Below are 10437 nucleotides of genomic sequence, written 5' to 3'. Positions count from 1 at the left end.
GGGAAAGAGGAACAAAATAAAAGTATGTGATTTTCTGCCAGTGAGAAAATGAGATTAAGAGACCTGAATCCTGTGAAGTGATATATGACCAAATCAAGATACATTATGGAAACCATTTGTGCCACTAGCTGTGGCACAAAATGGAGGAAGATAAGACCAAGACGAAATCTACTCTCTCTCCCACACTTCAGAATTTGAGATCTATGCGAGGATGGATGTTTAGAGCCCAGTCCTGCCCTCACTACCAGTTTAAGTATTATCTGATCTTCAAACACCTGTAGAGCATTACCTACAAAAGAAGGGACTCTGCCCCCATCAGGTTCTGGAGTCTGTTGTTGGCATATCTGCACACACAAATACTCCTTAGTGCCCTGACACTTGTCTATAAGCTGCTTGTGCTTCCATTCAAAGTGCCTGTGGCTGCCAGGCATTCTTGAATCAGTTCAGGAGCGACCTAATCCTCTTGTAATTATTTACACCTTCCCACAAGTCAGACTCTGAAGCGCTTTCTTTTAAGGACAGAATCAATGCATTACTCAATGCACACAGGTAAGACCAAAATTTCCACATCCTTTCTCTTTGCTCCTCAGGCAATCCTATTGCTTCCTAAAATTCAACTAAGTTATGACTCTCTAGTTGAAAGCAACAAAGTTTGTTCCTGTCCAGAATGAAATTTGATCCTGAAAAGACCAGAACTAACAGAGCTTGCTTAGTGGTAATTTTCTGACCACTGTTTTGAAGGAAGACAGTAGTCTACCAACAGTAGATTTTACTCCAAGGAAGCAATATAGAATATTTATGGATGTGGTCAAGATCTGAGCCCAAACCTCTGGTTTATATCCAAAGATCTGAGACACAAAGAATTATTTCAATTCTCAACATGCTAGGAGATTACAGAAGGAAAGCTCAGGTTACTAATAAAGCATCACAGAGGAAACCAGTGGCAAAACCATTTACACTCATTCTCACTCCTAAATGACACTAAAGAAGAAGCAATCCCGTTGGCCTGACGGAGCTCACAGTATCCATCAAGCACCTGGTTGTCCTGGCACTTCATTTATGCAATCATTTGGTGTCATGATATCAGAGTGAAATCATAAAAGATACCTAGTGCTTTTCATTTTTATGACTTCAGAGAATAATACAGTTCCAACTTCACTTTTAATTCCCTGACTTTTCCTGACTATGAATATCAGAAAATCTCATATACTCCATGATCACAGGAGCCTTGGGCTGAGAATGCTGGAAATCCTTAAGAGTAAATAAAACTGTGATTTTTTTCAAACAAAGGTTTTCTAAGCATGAAGTCTTCCCTCTCTCCACATGTATTGTGCAAAGATCTTCTCAGGAAATTAAACAATAATAGTTTTCCAGCATAGTCAAAGGCACCAGAAAGGCAGTATTAGCTGACAGAAAAGATCAAACTGCCTTGAGAAGTAGGATGAGTTAACTCAACTGCTCTTTAAATATGTAAGCATTTTCATCTCTGCCTGTGCAATTAAAAATTAGCATATAGATTTAGCATCTTTAGATTGGTCTAAAATTAAGCCCTAATAAATCATACAAATTAAAAATTAGGCATAAGTTCAACAGTGTAATGTACCACGTATCATGTCTTCTGTAGAGGTCAGCTCATTAACACCTCAACATAACATGGTCCAGCCTCTTGGTACAAACCTTCCCATCACACAAGTGAGCAAAAAATCATTGAGGAGAAGTTCCAAATAATCCAATGCCTTCACATCCCAGGATAGAGTATGAAATGAGATATAATCAATGAATTACAGAAGATACAGTTAGCAAATGACCTTGTCTAATCTATTTCTATATCCTCAGGAATGACCACTTTGATCTAAACTAATCCAAATAGATCTTAGGTTTTCCTAAGGGTGATGAAAATCATGTCTTTCAAATTGTTTAGAAACACATCTGCATCCAAAGCTTTTGGAGTGAAAAGTTAGGTCAGATTTCTTTAAAGAACCGTTCCTCCTGTAAGATTTCCAACTTTTTATACTTCCAGTGAAGACTGGAATCTCAAAACAAGTTTTCTTCACAGCCTCACAGGCTCTGGTCAAACATTCTGTGATGATTTGCAGGGTGCAGCTTTGTTGTCTGCCTATTTCACACATCTCCTTCCACCAGGTTCCACTGGTCGTTCTGACACCAATATCTCCAGAAAGTTCTCAACAAGAAAGTTTTTGAATTTTCCAGAAGTGCAGTGGGATGAAGAAACGACCTAATCAACTCCAACCAGAAACTATCTACAGCTTCAATCATAGCTGCTTCTAGCAACGCTGGAGATCCTGGAGGTTGTTTAATGGTTTCTAAACCAACTATTCAGTAGGAGAAATGGATTGCACTGGAGACACAGTTCTTTGATTGAGAGCCAAAAGTCAAGATCATTAATCCTGATAATCAAAACAGCAGTGCACTGATTGAAAGAAGCAGGGCATAAGCCTTCTTCTCACAAACAGATTTTAACCCTGAACCACAGCTCTCCTAAGTTTCCTCTGATTTTGACTTGCTATTTCATACCCCTGGCTCCCAAAGTTAAAGCTGTGTGGTGGAATCACTGCCATATTCAACACCATCAGATTTACATCAGCTCATGTATTTTCAGGGGAGGGGAAAGGAAAAAAACATGCAAAACACAACAGTTTCTCAAAAAAATTATTGTAAGGAAAAAAATTGCATCTTTGGTGGGGACAGTTTTATACAAATCAGAGAGACAGGAAGATAAAACCCAGCATTTAAAAACAATCTCTGGAGCAAGCCTTCAGTCTTCTCAAAATCTGCAAATTTTTCTGAATCTTAGCACTTCTCAGGTTGCATTTTAATGTTCAATTTTTCACTGGCTATAGTTAGTACATCCATCTGCAAAATGCTCCGGGATTATTTGAGAGGAAAAGCTTATGCATATGAAATAATTTTTATGTATGTACTTATAAAAGAGTATTTCTAAAGTCACTTCCAGCATGCCAATGCTATTTCTCCTTCCATTAATCGAACGTTTAAAAACATCTTTGCTGTTCTATGATCATGAATTAATTTCTATGTGTTCAAACTTTAGAAGCACATATATACTTTGCTTGAAATGTTATATTTAGACCTAATCATAAGCTTCAGAGTTCAAAAAAGCTGCTTTGGGAAGAAATGCAGAAACTGACTTGGGAGCTATAAGCATCACTACCCACCCTTGTTAGCTGCCATGGTGTATGGAATTAGGTATTTTCTCAAAGAGAATGTCACATATAAAGTCACCCATTAAGGGCAATAGAGAGAGGCTTCAGCAAAACTCCCATTCCCTTTTCGTTGATAACCACGGAGTGCCTTTTCCAAACTGATTTCAGCAGCAGGAGACATCTAAAGGCTGAGTAACATACTGCAAGCAAACAAGTATTACTATTCAACAGCCCATTTCTTGAACAGAGTGCAATGAGTCTGCTTCAGATTGTTAGACCCAGAGTTACATTACTAAACATAGTGAGGTTTTCAGGCACTCAGAACAATCAATACACCTTTCAATACACCTTTTGATAGGGAAATTCCCAATTTGGGGAGTTAGTTGAAAGAAATCTGATTTCAGCTCCTAAGTCTGATTCTATTTGTTTCATTCCAACTTTTGTCAAATCTAGAAATATTGATGTGTGTAGAGGGAAACTATTTTTAAAGATTCAGTAATTATGAAAATAGGAGACGCTCATAGAGGCATCTGATTGATGACATTTCTGAAGAACTGTAAACATCCATGGAGACTCATCACAAAATGGTGAGATTATCTAGCACAGTTTAAACTGCAAAGAAAGGAGATTAAAATGAATACCTTTTTGTTGTTGTTTTTTTGGTTTTTTTATCCAACAGTCAAGGACAGTCACTGCAGCTCAGCTGATGTGCTGTAGCTCAGCACAGTGACCTGAATGAGGCTCCATTCCTTGCCATCATCACAAGGGGTGCAAGCCAGGATGTTGGAGCAATCCTTGTATCATCAGCATTGTATCAGCACCAGGCAGCTGAAAATCTAGCCTCAATCCTACAAATCTGGACCCAAAAATCCAGTCCTATAAACATCCTGAGGCTGATAATTTCCAAGGGTAGAACAACTGCCAGGTACTTCAGCAGCAGCTTCTGTTCCACATCCCTCAGACTGTGCAAATACAACCCACATGAAATAACAGAGGGTACAACCACCACTCATCTCCAAACTATATAGATAACACCAGTGGTTCGTAAGATGGCAAATCCTGGGGCCAGGCATCCTGTGAAGTGCTGTCTCCCAATTCTGACAGTCCTCATGCCATTTAACCCAGTAACCAACTTTTCACTAAAGTGAGCAATGTACACAGTGCTCTTCCCTGCAAGAAGAAAGGGAAGGTGAATAGCATCCCTCTGCTCCTCTGGCTTTTGCTGCTAGCTAATTATTCATTTGCAATTTATCAGCTAATTATACATGTGCCTTGGCATTTGAAGACTTAGGGGCATACTTTATTTAATGGCTAGTAATTACACAGGCTTCCTCTGATCCCTGTGCTCTAACAGGAAGGCTTTTCTGTTTTGCCCTTGTGCTGTCAGATCTAGAGGTTAAAGACCCCAGGACAGATGGTTATCCTGTTGCACACAGAAGCAGGCTTATACTTCATGTGAGGATACAGGGTTCCCCAATAATTATCTGTTAAGGAAACAAATTATTTCCTTTAGAGCTCGATGCTGATCTGTCTGTTACCGTGTAGGTGAAAAATTACCAAGGTGCAAAAGGCAATATGAAGACCAATCCACTGCTATTTTTCCCCTGGGAACAGTCCAATATACAGGCCTTGCTCCTCAGCTCCACATCTACACAACCCATTGCTGCAGCTGTCTGCCTTGGTATGCAGCACCACCAGGATGTCCCTGTGAGACAGGGCCTGAGCCTCAAAATATGTCGATGCAGAAAAGACAAACAGATATGGCAGGATGCAAAGAATTCTTTGACTCTTGGCACAGATGGTTGAATAGCACAGCTGGAGGGAGTGAGACTTAGGCAGGGATGCTGACAGAGATGGGAAATATTGACAGCAATTACAGTTGTGGAGAACATGCTTTGTATTTGTTGCCATCGGTGTTTGTGAGGATTACGCTCACATAATTGCCTAAGAGACTTAACTGTGGGTCATTTCATCATGAGAATGCTCAGAAAAGATGAGGCGGATTAGCAAGTGGCATGGTGGCAGCACACATGAATTAGGGTTCCTTACATTCCCAAATGGATACCATTGTCCTGGAAGTTTTAAAGCCCTGCTGCTCCTTCCTCTAACCTAAGGCCACTTTATGTGTGAATAAGGGCATTCACATGAGCTTTGGAGGCTAATTTATTCCATTTTAGTTATTAACCTGTACCTCACATGAGTTTTCTTCTCTAGGCAAACTGTGTCCCAGCCATTTTTTACTAAAGAACCTTTAAAGTTTCCAGGTCCAGACAAAAGAGAAAGGTATTTACATATGCCTTCAACAAGAGCAGACTTCAGAGACTGTGATATCCAGATCAAACACTTGCATCTCTAGCCCCTCTCCAGAGTTAGGCTTCTGAACACCCCTGATTTTGGCAATGGATTAACTCTAGAGCAGAGCAGTAACTTGAACCTACCACTCCTATCCCAGCTCAGCTGGTAGTCAAATCATTTGTCCATCTGTGATCTGCACTAGCTGAATCAATCAACTCACATGAAAGGCAAATGATCTCTTAAGCTTCTTATAATGGAATAATTTCTCTTTCTCACTTTAGGCACACAACTTCTTGGCAAGACTGAGGCAGCATCTGATATAATGAGTTAATACTCCCAGCCTAAGGATTTGGAAAAAAAAAAAAAAGAAAAAGAAAAAAGGGGCTTTCAAAAGTAATGGGATCAAGCTAATAGGTCCAGTGATGGTGGACAGCACTTATGGATAGATCAAATATTGCAGAGGTTTGTAAATCCAATAAAAAATATTGCTTTGCATCTGTTGATGCCATGAAGATTTTTTGCCTTTTTCTTTTATACCCCTGTTATACCTTTTTACAACTTCTGTACTCTTAGTGCTTTTTGCCTACATTCTTGGACTTGTTTGTCAAGCTAAGAGACTAAACATTTTAGAAGCTTTGTAGCTAGGGATCAGTGTGCCCGAGACCCCAAGGTCCTCTCCAGAACACATTCTGTAACCTGAGATAGAACCAGGGGAAGGCTCCTTGGGGAGGGGGGCTCACTCCAGCCTCTCACTGGGGAATCTTTGATAGATATGCTAATTAGTAAAACCTATAATGTTATACCCAATGTTGGGGGGAGACACACACACTGGAGTGGGATACATCTCGATGCACATGACCTGGACGTGTGCACCTAAGGGTCCTTAAAATAAATACCAAGGTAAAATCCCTTTTCCCTTCTAACCGTGTATGATTCTGGATTTTAAGACCAGGAAAAGGCAACACTGTACTGTTTCTTAATTTAACTGTGCATCAGTACTACTGAAAATGCTTGTCCCCTTTCACATCCACATTTACCTGTTCCTGCTATTAAATCAGTGGCACCCATGTCACCTGAGACCAGCCAAGCTTGCAAATACACCTTCTCTGGGAAAGGGAATGACTATTTTAACAGAAAGCCAAGAGAGGCCAGACTGCAGATCCTGTGAGGGATAGACAAATGAGAATTAATGTGGTCTCTTGATTCCCAGGTAACTGGGAAGGTAACTCTGGCCAGGTAACTCTGCTATGAAGAAACAGGATCATTTAGGTTGGAAAAGACCTTTAAGATCAAATCCAACTGTAAAACTAACACTGTCAAGTCCAGCACCAAACCACATTCCTAAGCACTACATCTTCATCTCTTCCAAATACCTCAAACTGGTGAACCATTTTCCTGGGCAGCCTCTTCCAGTGCTCCATACCCTTTCTGTGAAGAAATTTTTCCTAATATCCAATCTAAACTTCACCTGTGCAACATAAGGCCACTTCTTCTCATCCTATTATTTTTAAGTAGTATCAGAGGAGAGCCCTGAAATGACACAGTAAATACATTCTCTGATAAAGCCTGTTAAGGAGAGGGGCAGACACCATTTAAAGCAAAGCTATAATACACCAGCTTTAGTTTACCAGCTTTTGTATTGGATCCCAATAATGAGCAGCAATGTTTCACAGTAGCTCAAAGCCCATTGTGAAGGAAAAACCAATTTCTGGCTGCGATTATAAAGGTTCCTATTCTGATTTTACTTACTTGGTCTCTAACTTCAGAATTTTTGCCTACTTCAAATGATGCTATAAGAAATAAGAACACAGAAAAAAAAAAAAGGAAGCGATAAATGCACATATTTGGGGGAATAACAACAGAAAAAGGGAATGGGTGCTGCACTTCACGGCAGAAATGCTTGCTTGAAACTCAGAAACAGAAGAAATTGTAGGTCCTATTCCAGATGTCTTGTTCGAGAAAAAGTGGGAAGAAGAGAATTATCCAGAGAGAAGCACACGGATGAGTCTTTTCTGGGTAAATAGCAGAAATACCGCATTTTCTGGAGGATATTGGTTACTGAAAACAGCACAGTATGAAACAGAGAGTCTAAGTTCTTTGTGATGGTGACAAGTCTTTGTTTAAAAGCTGAGATAAACTATAGTAAGTAGTGGGAATTTAGATTTGATTTCAATAAGGAGAAACTGTTAAGGACTGAAAGGTGGAAAGCAATGCAGATGAAAGTGATCATAAGACAGCAGAGGAAAGGAAAGGAGAATGAGGAGAATGAGGACATAATGTAGACTTAAAAAAAAAAAAAACATCAGACTTGAACACATTCAGAACTGTGAGGGATGGTCTCTTGGGAAGATAATCTAAGGTAGGGAGGAATGCAGGGGATATGGTAGTGCTGAAAGGGACTGTAAAAAAGCACAATAGCAGCCTATCCTGGTACAGAGCAAAGCTAGTGAACATAGCTTGAAACCAATATGGTTACATTAGGAGCACTTTAAAGGCTGAACAATCAAAAAACACCTGTATAGAAGGTTGGAACAAGGACAAGCAACTCAAAAGTATAAAGGACTAGCGTAAGCATGCAGGGATAAATCAGGAAGGCTAAGGCACAAGTCGAATTACAACTAACAAGGACATAAAGGCAACAAAGGAGGTTCTATAAATACATTAAAAGAAGAGAGGAAAGAAAAGCATAAGCCCATCAGTTAATGAAGATGAACAAATCTGATGATGCTGAGAGTGCAATGTTATCTCTGCGACAGCCTGCAGAAAAACAGGTTAGTTGTGACCCAACGCTTAACACAATCATAGTAAGAAGAAAGCTGGACAGAATAGGGAACAAGTTGCAAACTGCTTAAACAAGTTAGGGCTTGCTAGCCCTTGCTAGCTAATACTGTACATTAAAATATAGTAAATTCAGGTGTGAATTTACCCCTGTGACTCAGCACCAACCACCAGTGCTGCACGTCTGTATCTGTGGAATAAGTGGGCAGATGTATTGTTCCAGAAGCTTGTTGGTGTCTGACCTTGGCAAGGAGGTGGGGATGACAACACATCCAGAATATTTCTGGAGATAAGAAAAAGTACATATTCACAAAGGCAAATTTCAGCATTCTTAAGACTTTTTTTTGCCAATTCCTTGAATCTGTTCATCTGAGAAGTGTGAAAAGGGCCCCACAGTTACCAGTTCAGTGCAATTGGGTAACGCCAGCTTTGCTTTGCCATTTTCCATGGAGGCTGGCCTTCAAAAAAATATAGAAATAGTTCCTATAGTCAGAAACACAGCCCCTTAGTGTTATCGGATGTGTTATCCAGCAGTTTCTGCTGCTAAGTCAGGGTATGGACAACCTCATGCACTCCAAGATGTTGTAGCCTCTCTCCTGGCAGGCCAGGATGTGTCCCGGCCTACCATCCTCCATATGGCACAGACCAGATGAAGTGTGTGCTCTCAGGACTCCGAGTTTTAACTGTCCTCTATTAATAACACAGATTCTTCTTTCTACAACACAAAGTGACTCCACAGCATTTTCTGGTAAGGGAAATTATAGCTTGGCATCTGTTCTTTTCACTGCCAGAACCAGATTGCTCATCTTATTATATCTTACAAAATTGCTCAAGACCTGCAAGGAGAAAATGGATTTTCAATATGGCCTTTTTTTGTTTTAATAGGCACACTTAAGATCACAAAAAGCACCATGCCACTTCCAAACACACCACAGCACTTTTTCAGGGACAGACATGATAAGGGTATTAGGAAATAAAACTGAGGAGCTTCAAAACATAACATCCCAACACTGATACCAAGATCATCTGCTTGATTAAAAAGCTCTGTGCAGTGCTTGTCCCATTTCAGCTCAGCTGGGAGCAAGTCTACCACTTAACCCTGGGTGGTGACTGAGCACAGCAGAGAACATCTCATGACACAAAAAAAAAGGACATTTTGTAGCTATTCCCTTCTCCTGCAACCTGTTAATTTACAGGTGAACGAAACTCCCAAAACTGGGATTTCTAACTGAGACACAAAAGAACTTTAAGAACATGACACAATGGCACAGGTTCAAAAGAGGAAGCACCCTGGCAGTTAGGATTTATATTCCTATTCACTATCACCCATGTTAGGGAATAGAAGGACCACACAGCCAAGAAGAGCTGTGTGTCTGCATTTAACTGTGCTCTCTGCTGAATAGAGGTTACATTAAATCAATACAGAAGATAATTCTTGACTTTTATCCTGCTGCCACACCTTGCCATCATGATAAAGTTGACAACCCCCTGCTGGGTTACACATGGCCTTCCTAAGCCTCACATGAATCAACAACAGAAATAAAACTCTAAGAGATAAGGATCTGTGGCAAACAGCATACCCTTGCAGGTAATGTGCCTTCTACAAAATCTTCACAGAACTAGTGAATGTCTCCATTCCAAGAAGTTATTTGAATTTCTTTATAGGGCATTCCAGCTGTTGTGTTTGTCAAATGGCAGCCAGAGAACAGGGAATATTAATAAATAGCCATTATCCATATGGTACTCACACCATGTGCTTGTATCTCATGTACTATTGCCCCTGCACCACAAGCCTACACAGCTTGAAGACTCAGCCCACAGCTGGCTGTGTCCCAGAAGCATTTCCAAGAGGCAGCACCCACACACAGACCCAGAAACAGTAGAAAGCTCAGAATAGAGTCCAGCTCCAGCATAAAAGATCCGCCTTTGGCTGCTGCTGAGAACAGCTAAACACAAAAGCCAGGAAAAGAAAAATGATCTGATTGTCAAGTCAAACTGTCCCCCCTCTCTTATGCTCACAGTTCTGATTTAGCCTCTTTACATCTCCTCTACCTCATCCCTGCTCAGTCAGACCTTAGCAGAATCCAGAAGGGAAACCCACGAACATGGTATAACCTTCCAAAAGAAAATATGAACTCCAAATTTGCCATATTCACATTACTGGGGAAATGATTGCTATAAA

The 10437-nt window shown here is 40.4% G+C and overlaps 1 long non-coding RNA gene across 2 annotated transcripts in view; it reads left to right on the top strand.

Annotated features, from left to right (window-relative positions):
• The window catches only part of LOC108444682, a 46546-nt gene extending 40681 nt beyond the window's left edge, over window positions 1-5865 (top strand). For both annotated transcript variants that reach the window (XR_001859312.1, XR_001859313.1), the window contains exon 4: window positions 5759-5865. This is a non-coding gene — a long non-coding RNA (uncharacterized LOC108444682). The remainder of the gene's footprint in view (window positions 1-5758) is intronic.
• Window positions 5866-10437: the final 4572 nt, after the last annotated feature.

This window comes from Corvus brachyrhynchos, unplaced genomic scaffold (genome assembly GCF_000691975.1).
Source record: "Corvus brachyrhynchos isolate BGI_N302 unplaced genomic scaffold, ASM69197v1 scaffold61, whole genome shotgun sequence".
In the NCBI taxonomy this organism is placed as follows: Eukaryota; Metazoa; Chordata; class Aves; order Passeriformes; family Corvidae; genus Corvus; species Corvus brachyrhynchos.
Note: the sequence above shows the minus strand (reverse complement) of the source record. Positions and strands in the feature narration are given on the sequence as shown.